Source organism: Pleurodeles waltl, chromosome 8, assembly GCF_031143425.1.
Source record: "Pleurodeles waltl isolate 20211129_DDA chromosome 8, aPleWal1.hap1.20221129, whole genome shotgun sequence".
Classification (NCBI taxonomy): domain Eukaryota; kingdom Metazoa; phylum Chordata; class Amphibia; order Caudata; family Salamandridae; genus Pleurodeles; species Pleurodeles waltl.
In genome coordinates, this window is record NC_090447.1 from 1,131,084,948 (window position 1) to 1,131,102,391 (window position 17,444).

General features: G+C 42.6%; 1 protein-coding gene across 7 annotated transcripts in view; it reads right to left on the bottom strand.

Moving 5' to 3' along the window:
• Positions 1–17,444, bottom strand: part of ELF1 (E74 like ETS transcription factor 1) — a 560,099-nt gene that overhangs the window by 288,986 nt on the left and 253,669 nt on the right. The window contains exon 1 of one of the 7 annotated variants that reach the window (XM_069205323.1): positions 12,535–12,673. The exons of 5 other annotated variants lie outside the window; for them this stretch is intronic. The gene's annotated coding sequence lies outside the window, so the exon portion shown is untranslated. One more of the 7 variants, XM_069205325.1, reaches the window with a different exon arrangement.

The following is a 17,444-nucleotide window of genomic DNA, read 5'->3' on the forward strand; positions in this document are numbered from 1 at the left end:
GCCTGTGTGCTTCTCTTCTTTCCCTTCGTGCGCCTTGTTGTTTTCTCTCGTATGTGCTCTTTTTCCCCATCCCCTGCACTGCTCTCCATCGTGTGCTACTTTTTGCTCCCCCCACCCACTTCCCCTTGCTTCCCACACCCACTCTTGCAGTCTTTTGTTACTGTAAAACGGGCCTTTACACTTCTTTTTTAAGTAGTTTACCAATGGTGAGAGGCACTTGTGTCTTTCTAGAAGCGCACTAGCATGGTCACGAACATGTGCTTTTACAATGACACATATGGACATATATGTTATTACTCATACGCATGCATACAAAATGACACCTACCAGTGCCAATGTCATCTCACCTTTTTTTCTCTTTTTGTACATGCTGTACACCACACTGGTATTGCCAATGGGTCTCAAAGGTGACACAGAGTAGCCTTCCACAGCAAACCGAAGAAAAGCACCCCAGCTCCAGGAAGCAAATGAAGGCTTGGCTCTTTAATACCTTTTCCTGTCCAGCTTTAACCCATTAGAGATTCTGGAAATAATCTAAGTATGTCATGTGCTTCCACAGTGCCAGGAAGCTTGGTGCTGAATTTTCAGCATTTGCCAGTGTTTTAGATAAATAACGAGTGGAAAAAGAGAACTCACTGTGGAGCGTCAGGAGTATGCAGCATGTCCCTTTTTAATTGCAGTCTCAGCCTTCGTATTAAAAAAATTGAGTAAGCATGCACAGGCCTCTAAAAGAATAGCCCAGTATTTCAAAGAATTTCACAATAGTGAAATCAAAGTGGTGAGATTTGCTGACTGGGTCAAATAACATATATAAGGAGGTAATTGAGAATGATGACTGTGCCTGCTTATGGAGATTATCTCATTTTCAAATCTACAATCAAGTGAATTGAAACTCAGTGAGGGCTCTCAATCAAGCAACTCTAGACCGGTTTTGGCCTACTTTGGCCTTATCAGTGAGTTGCACCTTGACTCTTACGGCACAGTGAACTCCCATGGGGAACAGAGTCAAGACTGACTTGCATATGCTCGTCATGCCACCAAACTGGGGTGGCATGGCGAGCAAAAGAACGATGGACTAAACTCAGATCTGTGACAGGAGGTGTGTGTTTGAAAGGTTTCAGCACTCCGTCCATCATCCTTTTGTGTTGCTAAAGTCATCCTAAGTGCCCAGTGTATACCCAGACATGGGTTCTTTGCTCACTGTCCCACTGGATTCAGGCTACCCTGGCTGATGAGGGGTGATACCCCAGAACCAGTCCCAAAATGCGTGTTTCCAGTCCAGGGGGAACCTGGCAGTTCAACAATCCGCAAACCTGTCAACTTAAAAATATCTTTTGCCATGTGAGACGGGGCATGCCCTTCATGGGCGGGCAGGCTTTACGCTGAGGTCTTTCTGCCACGTGCCCACATTAACCTCAATCCCCCTCTAATAAAACAAAAAACACAAAGGTTGCTGGGGGCTACAGCTGGTGTATTGGGGTGTTTTCACACCTGTTAGTGGACTTCGCTGCTACAGCCTCCCAAGAGAGCTGAAAATTCACACTGTTCAGTGGTTTCCAGCTACGCTTGCCTGCCATCGTGTGATTTTAACTCTACACTGGGTGGAGAGAGCCAATATAGTGTGACACACAGTGACACCATGCGAGTTGACAGGTCTGAATCCCTAAGGATAAGTTTCTAGTATTTTCATGTTTTACACAAAACAAATTGGAAGCCCCCTAGACTTATTCTGGGTAGGCTAGGGGGGGGGCATAGCAGCGTGCAAGCACTGCTTTTGCGACGTGTTGGTATGTATCTGGGCTTTTAACAATGCCCACCTCACGTCCATCACTACCACTCGCTTGTGGGCTTGCCCTTCAAAAATCTTTTGATGACATTGGTAAATAGTTTAAGTTTGTCCCTCCTTGGGGATGTTTTGTTACACCTTGGCCATCGCCCATGTTACATGGCTAATTGCACTTTTGCCCATAAGTTTGACTGCAAGTGAACTTTTTTCTTTGTCTCTCCGCGCTGATGCTCATGGTGGCTGTGGCGCTGTGAATCGGCTCGCTTATGTGAAACTGTTTTACTTTTCATTTTCAATTAATGTGGCAATAAAAGTCTGGTTAGAGTTTATAAGGTATTCTCTGGTCAGACCAATTTGTGTACCTTTCCAGACCCCGAGGACTACAAATGTAGCTAAACACACGTCTGGTCAGACCCCTGGGAATACATCTACAGCTGAACACACCTCTGGTCAGATCCCTAGGTCTACATCTGCAGCTGAACCCACCTCTGGTCAGATCCCCGGGACTACATCTGTAGCTGAACCCACCTCTGGTCAGATCATTTATATCTGAACCAACCTCTGGTCAGATCCCTAGGACTACATCTGTAGCTGAACACACCTCTGGTCAGATCATCTATAGCTGAACCCACCTCTGGTCAGATCCCTAGGACTACATCTGTAGCTGAACCCACCTCTGGTCAGATCTATAGTTGAATCCACCTCTGGTCAGATCCATAGGACTACATCTGCAGCTGAACCCACCTCTGGTCAGATCCCCGGGACTACATCTGTAGCTGAACCCACCTCTGGTCAGATCATCTATAGCTTAACCCACCTCTGGTCAGATCCCTAGGACTGCATCTGTAGCTGAACCCACCTCTGGTCAGATCATCTATAGCTGAACACACCTCTGCTCAGACCCTTAGGACTACATCTGCAGCAGTACCCACCTCTGATCAGATCCCTAGGGCTACATCTGTAGCTGAACACACTTCTGGTCAGATCCTTAGGACTACATCTGTAGCTGAACCCACGTCTAATCAGGTCACCTGTAGCTGAGCAAACCTCTGGTCAGATCCCAGGACTACATCTGCAGCTATACCACCTCTGGTGAGATCCCTAGGACTACATCTGAGCTGAATTCACCTCTAGTTCTTTATGCATTGCAAATGCATTCTCTATCATGTTCATATCCTGTGAACTAATGTCTATAGTTTAGAAATATCACACAGTTTTCAATATATTTGTCGCTGTGCACGCTACTTCCCCTGTAAGTTGGGTGAGTATTGTATAAAGACAGAAAACCGGGGTGAAGTGAAATGCAAGAGGGTCTACCAAGTGAAGTGAAACAGGTAGTTTGGGGGCATTACCAGATACAGATGTGAAAATACCTCGGAAAGTGTGGAAGCCGTGAACTGCGAGAAGGAATTGTAGTGAAAGTTCGACAGTAGGAAAAATAAATTACAGTGCATGTGGGTTTACTTGCACTCTTATCAGAAATATTCAATTTAGTTTTCCAGTCAGTGGACGCCGATTTTCTTAATACTTAAGAGCTCTCACGGGCTGTAACTCTGTGCTTTGTGGTTACAGAACCTCTTGCAAGAAGCAATAACTTTGGAAAGTCGCCCAGTTCTTGAACGCTGGAAACAAGCAACACTGCGTCAGTCATGCTCGTGTGCTGCCTTTCAAGACCGCGCCTGGCTGCTCAGGTGCCATGCACAGCACTGGGGGCCTTTTCTGCTGCTCTAGGGGTCCCCACCCGGACAGAAACAAGGGGAGCTTCCTTGTAAATCGGTCTTTGCTTCTTGTTGTTTGATAAACAAGGCAACGCTGCTTTCCAAGAGAAAAGCCGTAACAGACCACAATTTATAGCTCAGCTGTCGTCACTGGCAAGGGAATTCTGCGAGAGTTCTCCTGATGCAGGACTCATTATGGGCTAAAAATACACTTAAACTACATAAGCTGGAGCACCTTCGAGTTATAACGAGTCCAATTCTGAAATGGTTAAATCTGTTTTAACGAGTTACACTGCTCACAAACAACTGATATTTAGGGTACTTTGGCCATAATGTCAAATTCGTGTATTTTTTGTTGGTTTTCAACATACTGTCAGTTACCACGACAAACCACAATCACATTGTATACCAATTTAAATCATGCACCTTAAACGGGTCTTTCGGTGAATCATGTCACTTTACATTTCACAGCCTCAGTTCGCAAACGTACCAAATAAAGCAAGGTCTACTGTGAGAGCAACCCCGCACCCCCCTTTAGTTGAATCTGCGAGATTGTTTTGAAAAATCTGCTATATTGTTGTTAATTATTATTCTGCCTTCCCGCAGACTTTTGTACTGGTTGCAATTCGTATCTTAAATGCGAATAAACAAATGTGCAAAAAAATATATAAAACAACATCACAGAATGTTTACTGATGGTGACTAACGCAGGAGTGGGTAAAGATAACTGTATTTTCTCTGCACTCCAGGGTCTCTTTAGAGAATTTCTGTTTTCTATAACATATCTCGTTAGAATCAGCACTATGGAATAATCTGAGTGTCTAACGGACTCTCCCAGATGTATGCTTTTAAAAACAATTTCACAGCTGAGGTCGGGCAAAGCAGGACATGGGCAGCAAATACTACCAAATTCTGAACTGCGCCTGTGCACAATCTTCAAACCAAGAATAACGGCCATGCCGCGCTTGGCTCTATTAGCATTTTACTCAAAGCCTATTTAATGCTTCCATAGTCTAAATATCCTGTTTTTATTAGAAATGTGATATGTAGCGTGTCTTCAACGTATCGTTATATTTGCAATTGACTGTTATCTTAGATTTGTTGTGGTAAAACTAATTTTATCTATATATATATATACACACATACATATATATATATATATTCATTTTATTTTTAATCCTATACTAACTTCTGAAACCCGGTGCCACGTGCATAGAAGTAATTAGACACGTTTATTTGAATGTAATCATTGTATGTACATAGCTTCACCTTTTGTTATTTGCATTCTCTGCTATAACATTATGTCCCCTGTTCTCTGGTTTTGTTCCCCTAAGGCTCTCTAATTACTAGTGAGTATGGTATGTGTAATATGAAACTATTAATAAGTCTTACCCCTTGTAGCCATGGTTTTTATTCACAGAAAGCAGGGTCAGTATCACAACTTCCTAACTTGGTTCTCTGTTCAGTTAATTTAGACTTTTTGGGTTGTTGTTTTAGACTCCAAAGCAATATTTGCACTCTGAGACAGCCGCATCGGAATTTGCTCCCGTGTATGCTAGTTTTTTGAGTTGGAACTTTTTTATTGTGTCCATGTGCAGATCAGTATAAATTAAAAAGAGAAAAAAAGTTCCCCTAGCTTTCACACTTCCAAAATCAGGATCTCTACTAAAGGTGGCTCAATTAAACATTCCACTGGGACCTGCATGACGATGATGAAGAGGGCGGCGGTTATACCAATTTCACTGACTACATCTGCTCCTTTCACAACCATAGCTACCCTTCCTTGGTGTCGTCAAGGCAGTCAAGGGTCAATGGTGGCTAAATCTCCTTCTTAACATTTTTTTCTTTGTAGTTGTCATCACAGCACCTTCCATCTCTGCTACAAGGCATCCTTCATTGATTAGAGCTATCTGCCCCACTACTTAATTTCTATGTTAGCCCCAGCATTGCACTTTGAGTAAATTACCTGCATGATTTCACACTTAAAAGAACTAGAGTTAGGTGCATCTGAAGATCACTGGTTAAGCCATTTTGAATATTAACAAGGCAGGTGTGAAGTTCAGCCATGCCTGTCATTTGGTACAAGACTTTAAAACTTCACTACACAGATCAAAATTTCAACTTTGGCATCTGATAATTCCAGATCCCGGAGATTGTGGGCAAAAATTGTCTAAGGCTAAATAAACAAACATTTCCATTATCCATTATAGTGCTGAAAAGTGTAGAGCCTCTGAGGTGACAAATGGTTTCTAGTCCTTACCCTCCTAATCTACGCCACATTAACAAATCACTAAAAGCAAAATAAAATCTAAATAACATCTTCCAAGCTTCGAAACATTAAAAAATGCTAGCTAGTCTAGAAAACCTAAAAGGATCAGAGATGTAACTAACTGCTCACAAAATATGGTAACAAATAATTGTCTATTACACATTTCCTTACACAATACTTCCCTTGAAAATACCCCAATTAAAAATAGAATCGTTGATGAACTTTAATTACTCCTCTTTTAAAACAGATCCAGAGACCGGATAGGCCCACTGAACTGTACCCATCTTAGACCCCACCTGGTCATTCCTGCCCGAGATCACAAAAGTGGGCTTCTTTTGCTTCCTTCATCTAAGTTTTCCCAGGGAAATAAGTGCGAGTTTGTAATGTTCAAAGTGCATCAGCAAAGACTAATTGTTCTTAAGTACATACCACTCTGATCACAAGAAGACTACATTAGTGTCAGCATCTCCTAAATCCAGCCCAACATACGCAGGTGGAGGTCTAGATTAATAAATGGCACAATCACACAATCTGAAAACGCCCAGGTCAACATAACTGCTACATGTATCTTTCAGACACAAAGTTGAGATGCAGAAATACATTAGAGAGCCTGCAAGAGGAGAAAGCTATTTTTAGATGAAGCACAAAAAAAACTTTTAAACTACCAACAATGTTGAGGCAGTTCAAGTATGGACACTTTCAGAAGACCATGCAAAGACAATGACTTTAACCTCTAACAGCTGCTTTATCTTACTTCTTGATACAAGATGAACCGGAGGCCAATACTACAGGTAGCCTCATGCTAGTAACTTCATTATTTTCCGATTCTGGAGCTGTACAAATACACTTACATAATATTATAAAAAGTTAAGAGAGCTAAGACCTGTAGAACTACATGAAAGGCGTGAATATATGCTTATTACATTTGGGTGTTTCCCATGATGACACAACTTGAACAATTACTGAACACTCAATAGCATTGTATACTGCCTCTTGTGACTAATTTGTAATTTTACTTCCCAAATAAGAAGATAAGAGGTAAGTAAGCCCTTTGCATCAAAAGTAAGTAAATAACTATATAAGATACTCTGCTTTAGTTAAGCAGCAGTGGTCCAGATTACAGCCTTGCTCCATGAAGTAGTCCTTCTCAAATAACCTATTGCGCTGCTTCTTTGATTAAACAATAAAGGAGTGAACATTTAATACTCCAAGTAAAGAAGCATTCATTGCAATTTCTTCTGTGCCCTCTTGAAAGGGAATGGGCAAATGCAGTTTTAGCTACAAACAAATACTGTACTCAGCAAATTTGAAAAACCTGGTAAGACATATTGAGAGAGCAAGACTGGTGATCTGAACCTGGGATGAAGTCGCTTTCATCTTTTGGAAACTTTGTTTTTATAAGACATGAGAAACAAGATTTCTTAAAGATGTGTTTTTGAAAATCCAAATGACTGAACAGAAGAGGGAAGGAAGCTTAACAACATAATTAAGACTGAGATAAAATATTCAATCATTCTTATCTGCAAAACATACCTAGCACCCTCTGGAGTATCAATATTTATGAGCATTATAACTCGGGAAGGTCAACAATGCTAGTTATTGGTCCTCATCTGACTAATGGCCCAAAGCTAGAGTGAAGGTCCTATAAGGTTGGTAGGGAACAATCACTACCATTATTGACAGGCACCAAGATCAATAATGTTATTAGCATATAAATGTGGCAGCACAGTCACCTCTTTCCTCCCTCTTGTCTTCTTCTCTGCCTCCGGCAGTTTCTAAGCTCATTGGCACACAAGGTTTGTGTGTTGTGAGGAAGGCTATGAAGTAGTTCTCGAACATTAATTATGGATATTTTCAAGCTATCTGGCTGGCTAATCTATCAATATTCCAACGAGTGTGCTAAAATATGCGAAGGCTCATTAGTTTCTAAATCTGCCCCAGAGGTTGTAGCTGGTACTCCCAATGCTTCCCAGACTAAACCAAGATAGTTTGCTACTCACTCTACACTAAAATAATTCTGAGCTCTGTATGTCAACCTGATCAATTTGTGGCTGCTGATTATCACACACCCCATACTTGACTTTGGGGCCTTATTTCTCAAAGTCCCCTGGGGAGCCAAAAGCATGTGCACCCTCTTTCTGTGCCTATCGGACATTTTAGCATTACAGAAGGGTCTGCAGACTCTTGTGCAGCCCTTTGTGCAGTAGAGATCATGCTTCCGCGCATGTAGCACAAGTGCAAGCTTAAATGAGTCCTAGCAAAAGAAAGAACACTTTGCATCTATTACAGATGTCAGTGGAAATGCAACTGTTCGCTTCAAAGTGGTGGTGCAAAGTCCGAGCACTTCCTAAATGCGCCACTTGAAAGGATGGAAAACATGGGTCCCTGGGGCTCCCCAGAAATCTCTCTATACCCATATAAAGGTTCATCGTGACACAGACCTCGGCAGTGTGCCCTGTACATAATATGGTCAAGAACCACAAACCGTGTTCTAACTTTACAGAGCATATCATTGGACTGTAAAGAGGGCTGGTCGCAGTCGTTTATTGGTTTAGAATCAAAAGAAGGGGCCGACATAGCACATTGTGTGCAAAGAAAGGGTAATGACCTAATTTACATAGTTTCTTTGGTACGAATTGGTTGGGATTCTCCTTCTCTTCCAAGCCCTTATACTGCAGTGTTCCTCGCAGAGCTGTTCTTTGATAGCTACGTTTTACCCCACCCCGTGATCTCCTGGCCAGTTACCCAAAAACATTAAATAGTTGCTTACCAGTCGAACCCCAAATCATGCTTAGGTAGGGTGTGGGCAAAGACAGACGACCTGCAGCTGTTCTGCGGCTTACAGGATAACAACTATTGGATATGTAATAACCATTTTAAAAAGTCAGGAAATAACGTTTGTAGGTTTTAGCAGCAGCCACAAGCACAGCGTTCAAACTACACACCTATGGACCCATGGAGGTAAACACCTTGTGATTTTTAGTACATTTTAGTCCAGTGTGATTTTTAGTATATTTTCCCTTACTCCCCAAAGAGAGTGGTTTGTAGGCGCATATTTCTGTCAACTCCATCAACTATTAGGGTAATATTTCATTCTTGGCTTTCCCACGTAAGTTGTCAATGATCAACAGTTATCTATTTCAGGTTTGATGCTAGAAATTAAGATCTCAGAACCCAGAAAAACTACCTATAAAAGAAGCAGTGCATAGTTTGCGTATTTTGATCAAAAAAGACACCATAACACACTGACCGGATGGGTGTCAGCTGTAACCCATTAAGAAGTTGCTTCTTTCAAGTCAATGTGTATCGTCCATGCCTCCTTCTATAGACAGATACGCGATTTTTCAAAATGCCAGGCTAAAAGATTCCAAGTTGAGGCAGGAACAAGATTTGGAAGACTGGTTTAGATGACAGAGCTTTCTGGTGCTGGCAGCCAACATTTGGAGCACCCTTCCCCCTGCCGTTCATCCTTCAAATGCTCCTATGTGTTTTATGAAGAACTTAAATGTAGGCCTTTCTGTCACCAGTCTGGCTTTACTACCCAAGAACTCCCTTTCTGAAAGTCTTCTGCTCTGCACTTATCACTTCTTCGGATTATGTGGCACAGTATGAGTGCCACCTGATCATCGTCATCATCTCCTGTCCCAAAGAATAGACAGGAAGCGACTTTGGGGAACTTCTGATAGCTGATGTGACAGCAAGAGTGAAAGCAATGGCATGTGGAACTGCTCAGAGAAGAAAAGGTACGCCTCAGGCAACACCAGCAGTGCAATACCCCCACACCTCACTCCCCTGCCCCCAAATGTAGCATGCCCTTACATTGTTTGGACATTTTGGAAGTCAAATGCTAGAGTCAATAATAACACCACACCCATACTCATTTGTATGGACCGATACAAACTGTGGAGCAGAAGGAGTTCTAAAAGCAAATGAGGTTGACATCATAGACTGTAACCAGCTAACTAGAGCTGGTTACTGTAAAATCCTTATCATCAGGCATCAGCACACAGAAGAATCTCCTGAATAGGGAAACCCTTAGAATAACAAAGGCCTACTTGTGGGTGAAAGAAAATTCTCAAACGATAAGGAGCCATCAACAAAACAAGCAGGTCCTTGAGTTTTTCTTAACAACTTCGAGGATGGGCCACCTCTAAGCGCACTGGGCAGGTTATTCCAGTCTGCACCTGCAAGAAAGAAGCAGTGATCTACCCTGAACTGATTTTGCAAGGGGAATGCACAGTAAACATACCTCTGTACAACTAAGGGTACAATGTAGAAGAACTTAGGAAGGGCCTTTTGCTACTAGCTGGATGAAACGTTATTGAGGGCCTTGTATGCCAAATAATGCTGAGTTTGTTCTTTGACCTTAATGGAGATGGAAGGTGAAAGGAGAGCAGCACTAAAATGAGGCCTAGAATTTAGATATTTAGATCTGTGCTTCTGGGGACATGATGAAACCATGCATGTCATATTTTAAAAATGTTTTACTTTAAAGCAATTCCTGTTTTAGACTAACTGCTTCAATTCCACAGATTACCGATGTTCTACGGTAGTGGTTCCCAACCTTTTGACTTCTGGAGACCATCACTTTAACATTACTGAAACCCGGGGATCCCCACTGAATCATTACTGAAATGTGGGGACATCCCACTGAGTCACTACTGGAAGCCGGGGACCACGGCCTAAACATTGTTGATGATCTGAAATTCAAAACAATACACAAAGAAAACAGAAGGAAGCATTCATCAAACATACACACACGACAACGCATTTTATTTAATTTGTAAACAAATATAAATAAAAAAATATATACAATTTAATTTTAACTGGTAACTGGGAGTTTTTCTAAATTCAATTGAAGCCACACATTGTCCATACCTTTGTGTTTGATGCACCAGCACTGCTGAGATAAATCAATCTGAGGATACTAGTTTAAAGTTCAGCCTCAAATTTCTTGACCTTTACAGTACACTTTAAAAATTTCAGTTGTACATTTAGCCACTTTGTGTGTATACACTTTATAACTCTGTTAATATTATTTGATTTTCTAAGCAGTCGCTGGCCCCCTGAGGAGGCTTTGAGGTCCCCCAGCTTGGGAACCACTGTTCTATGGCATAAAGAAACCTGACTCACAGCCTCGGCTCTTCCTTTGCAAATTGCCTGCAAGAAGTGAGGCTTGCACGGTTCGCCCAATTTCGCCTGCTACTGGCTAATGATGTCCCTAGGGAAGTCTCATCTCCACTCTTACACAGGGAAGAGAGGTGAATTCAACAAAGTGCAAGGAAGGCCCATGAGCAAAACTGAGAGGGCGGAAAGGTCAGAGAAGAGGTCTCCATAAGCACCTTGGAAATGTTATTGATTCATCCATCCACTCACTATTTACTCATCCCCATGCTAACCGGCTGAAGGCTTAAAGCACACTGTTTACCACTCATGGCCATTTACTTAAAATCACAAAGCATTCTGGGAGTTGTGTTCCCAGTCTACCTCCAATGGGACTAAGGCACTAACGTTCCAAACGTCAATGCCTTGTAAATGGTTAACGGCAATGAAATATGAAGTTACTGATAATATGCTGCCACCTGGTAACTTTAGCTCAGAGTGCTCACCGAAGATGAGCAACAGTGGAAAGTGACAAATGTCCCAATGGAGGAGGCTGTAAGCAGAATTAAGTCGATGGGGAATTTGGGATTCCCTCCGCTTACACAGAAAGAAACTCTGCAGTTCCCACTTACCTGGTAGTAGTAATGGGAATGGGAGGTGGAACATGAAATGGAGAAGGGTGGGGTGTTCTAGTGTTTCTGTTAGCACAGCTGTAAAACAATAGCTTTCTGAGGCACAGTCCTGTGTGATTTTACATTTAAGAGAGAACTAACATGATATGGGCTTGTTATAATATCAATAAAAGTCCAGCAAATACAAAACTGCAGCTACATCTCGCTACTATGCAACTACTTCAATACCCCCATTAATGGAAAAAAGTATGTTAAATCCTGAAAAACTAATGTCAATGAGAACTGCGTACTAGACACAAAAACGTCAATACAAGAAGCTCTATATAGATGCATTTAAAACTCGCTAAATCAACGTAATTTCCACTTTACGTTTCTGCAAACAGTGCACGCGAGCTCTGCTGTTACGATTCTCAGAAAGATGCTGTCGTGAGCTACACCGCTGCTTATGAAATATATCTATTTAAGTTGTGTTTACACCAAGTAGAGGGCAAAAACATGCTCATCTGAAAATGAAAAGCGCGAGGCGTGACTCTGAAGAAGCAGGTGGCAGTTTGTGCTGTTGCTAACACACTCCTTTGTCTGTGCTCTCTAACCCCCAGAGCTCAGCGATTATGTAGGATGCATTTACGAGACAGGTGCGGCCTGCGGGAGCCGGTACCTGCCTCCCGTCAGGCCCTGTCTGCTCTGAACTCGCCTCATTCTGTCCCCGTTAAAGTGGCCCTCGCGTGAGCAAAGGCCTCTGCGTGCACTTTGTACCGGGCTTTAGACGGCCAGCCGCAGCCTCTCAGCAGAGGCAGCATAGATTCTTGCAGGAGCCCCTTGGTGCGTCCCCCGGGGTCGGTCTCCGTGCCACTAACCACAGCAGGGCTGCAAGGTGTACAGCCGAACGGTGCAGGCACAGTGACAAGCTCCATCACTCAAACCGCCCACCTGTGGTCATGACACCTGCCCGGTCTCTCCGGTGACCCCTCGCGAGAGCACGGGACGCCGGCGCGCCTAGGCCTCAGACTCCAACAACGAGCTTACCTGCACCGTGATGGCGCTACAGCCGGCAGCCGTCCACCCAGCGCCGGCAGGTCCGCCCTGCGCTCTCTGCCAGCCTGTCAGAAGTCTGAACAGCCCCAGCCCTTGCCGGGCAGGCTGCGCGCACTCGCCCCGACCTGAATTTCCAGTTCTCTTACATTGCTGCCTACTTGTCTTTATTGGCCTGCCCGTCCCACCCGGTGTCGGGTTACACGGAGCCAGCACCTTGCGGAACAGCCAAACATATCGCATACCTGGATGTGTCGCTACCTGTTGACTTCATCGTTAACCCTCTCCTCGCCAGGCCGAAGGCGCCTCCGCGCTACACCGTCACAGGGACAGCCAGGGACTCCTTTCCCTGCACGGCGCAGGCCCCCAGCCAAAGAGTTAAAATGCTAATGCTATAGTGGGCTGTCTCAAAGGCAGACCATAACCACGAGTGGCAGCAGTGATGTCAAGCCAATGCTGCTGGTTGCAAGGCTAGCTTAACCAAAAGTTAACATTTTTGTTCATAACAACCAATAATTGCTGTAACGTGTCTTACCGCTAAAAAAAAATAACTCATGTCATTTCGCTGGTGACATGCTTGTGTTCGTGCATCTGGTTTACTTTTATCTGATGCTAGTGACATCTCTACACATCAAACTCCCCCCACCCACCAATTCACATGACATGGAAACATTCGGGCTAGAGCGAAGGCCTCTTCCTATGACTGCATACAGTGAATTTACATTATATTTCTTATGTAAGTAAGAAAACAGCTGTGATTATACCTAAAATGTTTATTAAGGTCAAATAGGCCCATAAAAGAGTACATCATCACCCATTTCATATAGAGACAATTACACTCTCTAATAACAATTTCCGGATCTCCTTAATTATTCATTTTCAGCTATCCTGCTTCAGCATTACAAGGCTCGATTTATCATTTACAGTTAAAATAAGATTAACACTTTACACAATTAGCACCTTAAAAGACCGAAAGCCACATCAATGGCAAATAAACATCCACACTCAATCTACCTTTCCTTGGTGAATATTTTAAAAGCAAGTGTTTCAAGAAACTTTTACTCACAGAAAATAATAGCGGGCAATAAAAACTGGGAGGACTGTTGGGGATATAGCAGAGATGGAAACGCTGCTTTCTGCTCCTCATGGTCTATGAGATACAAAATAAGAAAGAGAAAGCATGGAAACTTTGTACAAAAAGCAATGTAGGTGGGTGTACAGGGTGAATGCAGTATACGTGGTGTTGGATGTAGATGTGGAATACGGTGCAGGAGTACGTTGTGTTGAAGAGGGTGTGTGGTGGTATAGGGTGTAAGCAGCGGAACAAATTGTGTAATTGTACGTGGTGATGTAGGATGCAGATGTGATAAAGGTGATGCGTTGGTGGTGGGGCAATACTGGTGTAGGTTGTAAGTATATGGAGTGATGGAGTGTGTGGTGATGTAGTATGGATGTGGTGATATACAACACAGATGACCTAGAGATCCAGGGAAGGGTTTACAGGGTGGTGTAGATGGCTGTCTAAGCAGTACTGAAGGTCATGGTATAAGGAAAAAGTGGTTATGTAGTGGTGTGAGGAGCAACGCATAGGCAGAGTTGTTGAAAGTTGGCTGTGCAGGGTGTACGTGGTGCTATAAATGTGGACGGCATCAGTGAAAGGTGCATGTAGTGGTATAGGAATAGGGTTGTGTTGTAAGGCCAAACTGCATGAATTGGTGTAGAGGATAAAGTGTACATAGTACACTGGAGAAGACATGTAGATGAAGAATCAAGCACTGAAAAAGTCCTCCTGGAACCAAACGGAATTCAAGATGCCTGTGGTAATAAAGCAACCTAAATGGTACTGAAGCAACATGAATTGTGATGTAGGAGTAATGAGGTGTACAACAGTGAAATTAGTGCCCCTGATGACAAATGGGGTGCCACAGCCTGAGGAAATAATGGACCGGATGAAATACTGATGTGAGGCACAGGTGATCAGGGAATGGTGCAGGTACGGTGTAAGTAGAGATGTAGTTGTAAAGCGTCAGCGTAGACAGAGATGTGGGTGTCCATTGTGGCTACATAATGCAGGTGGTGGTCTATGATAAAGGTCATTGGTGGTGTAGGTAGTGGTAGGCAGTAGAGTAGGTGAGGGCACTTCTGACTTCCCTCCAAGCACTTTCTCTCAACCAGTAGCCCTCATGCAATTCCATGAGCAAACCTTGATATCCCTATAAAAAATAAAAAATAAAAAAAAGCACAGTTCCCTGCTCATGCCAATATGTGCTACTCCCTGATGAACACCAAGGGACACAATCACAGAAAATGTGACACTTATTCTAAATTCCTGCATCATGCACTACTTAGAGGTGGGCGAGTCAACAAGTTAACAGGAAAAAATTAGCCAGAGCCAAGGCAAGGGTCTTGCTTGGCTCTTAGAGGAAGCGCACAAGCAAAGTCTTGAAATTATTCAGCATGTAAATCAAGCAATAGATGTCATGAAAAGCATGAGTCTCTTCAAAACTAAAAAAAAAAAGTGCATTTCATTAACAGGAGTATCACCTTATTGCATCCGATTATATCACTGCCTTGAGAGGCATTTATTAAAACTGAGTGATAGTTTTTAAACATGAACTTTAAAACTTGTGCCCCTCTTCCATGACAATGCAACTGTTGAACTAAGGGGCAAGTCAAATGTCACGAGGAGCCTATGTGTGACTTAGATTGAAGCAAAATTATAATATTCTAAGCTACTAAACATGATATGTCTAAACATGAGATGTCTGTATAGCACACATCTTGAACTCACATATTTCAAGTTAGTCTCATATGTGATAATACAATATTTGCCTAGGATCACCCAATATGGTCAAGCGGGGAAGCTGGATTTGTTTCCAGGTTTTCAGGGTTCACAGTGAGCAATTCAACCACTAAACAGGTAACCCTTTTCTTCTCTCCTTTTTTACATCAAAGATTAATGTTTGGTCTTTAAATCTTGGTGCATGAGGTTAAAGCACGGGCGGCAGGCAGAAGCCACATGAAGGCTCAGCCCGTTTTGGGCTCAAGGGTCCAATATAATCTCAACTAAGCCAGATCCAGACATAAGGCTCAAGCTTTCATTAACTCACCACCTATAGACTCCTGTACCAATTCAATAGTTTATCTCTAGAGGCAATAAATTCCTCAGTACACCAAAACTGAAAACAAAACTGAACCAAGATATTGGAAAGGTTATGAATTCTTTGTAAACCGTAATTGATGCCTCAAGTGGGTTCCTAATGCTGCCAGTTAATCACATTCAAGACACACAATAGCTGGCACAGAAGGCTCGGATGAGATTAGTGCTGAAAGATAGCTGGTTATCATGGGCATAGGCAGAGGATGCATGTTATTCCACAGTACAACACCTTGAACTGAAAAAGGCCCACTTCCAGGTCTTATGTTTTTAGGTTTGACCTAGAGACATCTTAACCTGTCTCGTCAGCCTTATTTTCTCTCTGAAAAACACCATAAAAAATACTCACATGCATAAAGATGCAGAGAGACTTTCAACCTGCCCTCTTCGACCATTAGTCTGCTCAGGCATTATTAACATTTTATTTCTGCCTACCAAAGCCTACAACAAGGGGCAATGGGTCAGCCACTGTTTTGTTTCCACTGAGTGACAAAATGTTTTTCTTGCACATGTGCACTTCCATTTTAGAAAGTAGCCCCCTTCGGTGTCAGGGTTGGTAGGAACATTTTTGTTTTCCGTTGTGCTTTCATTTCATTTATTTTTTGTTATTTTTCTTAAAATGGGCCATTTTTAATTACCTTTTTGCAAATTAAATGCACCAAACCTTTAGACAGTGGAATTTTTAATCTTGTATTTCTGTTACACATTTAATGTCCATTGCAAACGATTAGAAAACTGAAAGGGATGCAGGCTTGCCAAAGCTAGAGCTATTGGTTGTGCCAGTGCTTGTTTAAATTTGAGAGCATAGCATCAAGGCACACGCGGAAAGGACTTTCCGAGCTGCGACGTATCAATAGTTTTTCTAGCAGATCATTGGAGTGATGTGTCAATGGAAATCTCGATGCACAATGCAAAGGAACACTATTTTCGTCTGAGCCTACAATCAGTGCAGTGACCAAAGTGCAGGAGCAAGGTTTTCTCGGCATCCCGCGCTGATTTCAAGCCTACAGCACCATTCTCACTGTGCATGAAAAAGCATGAAGTCGTCCAGAAGGACATATTCATTTCCTGTTGTCGTTGACAGGTAGCATAACCAACACAAGAGAAGATTGAAGATCTGAGGAAAAGCCAGCCAGTAAAAAAAATCTAACCAGCTAGCAAGAGAAGAATCCCTTCTTGTGATGCTTTCTTGAGGAAAAAGAGACAGAGGGTTCTCTATCGATCTGCACTCCTATATTCTTCTTCTTCAATGGGATGAGAGGGGGGCGGGGGGGTTCTTCTCCCTCCTGCATTTCTTGTTATTGATTCATTAAATGTTGGTTTGCAGCCCAGGGACAATTTCCAAGCATCACTATTCAGAGAATCATATAGATAAACACTTAAAGACTCACATGCACTACACAATAATGAAGAGTTAAGTCTACCCACCCCTCCCACGGCTTGCTTGCTGCAGCTTTCCTGCCCCAACAGTTTAACGGGAAAGGATTACAAAGCAGAAAAAAGTTGGGGGAGAAGGAAAGGCAAAAACCAAGCTCCATGCAAAGAGATTGCTAATAATACATTTGTCAAATACAACATCCACTCTGAAACAGTTATATGTCACAATATTGTACAGAAAATATCTCCTGACATACATAATGCGTCCTAAATATTGTTTGTAACATATTGTCCCATTGGGTGTAGATTTTCTATTATTAATTCCAATGAGGCGATAGTTTGAAAATACTAATTAGGACACAACATTAAT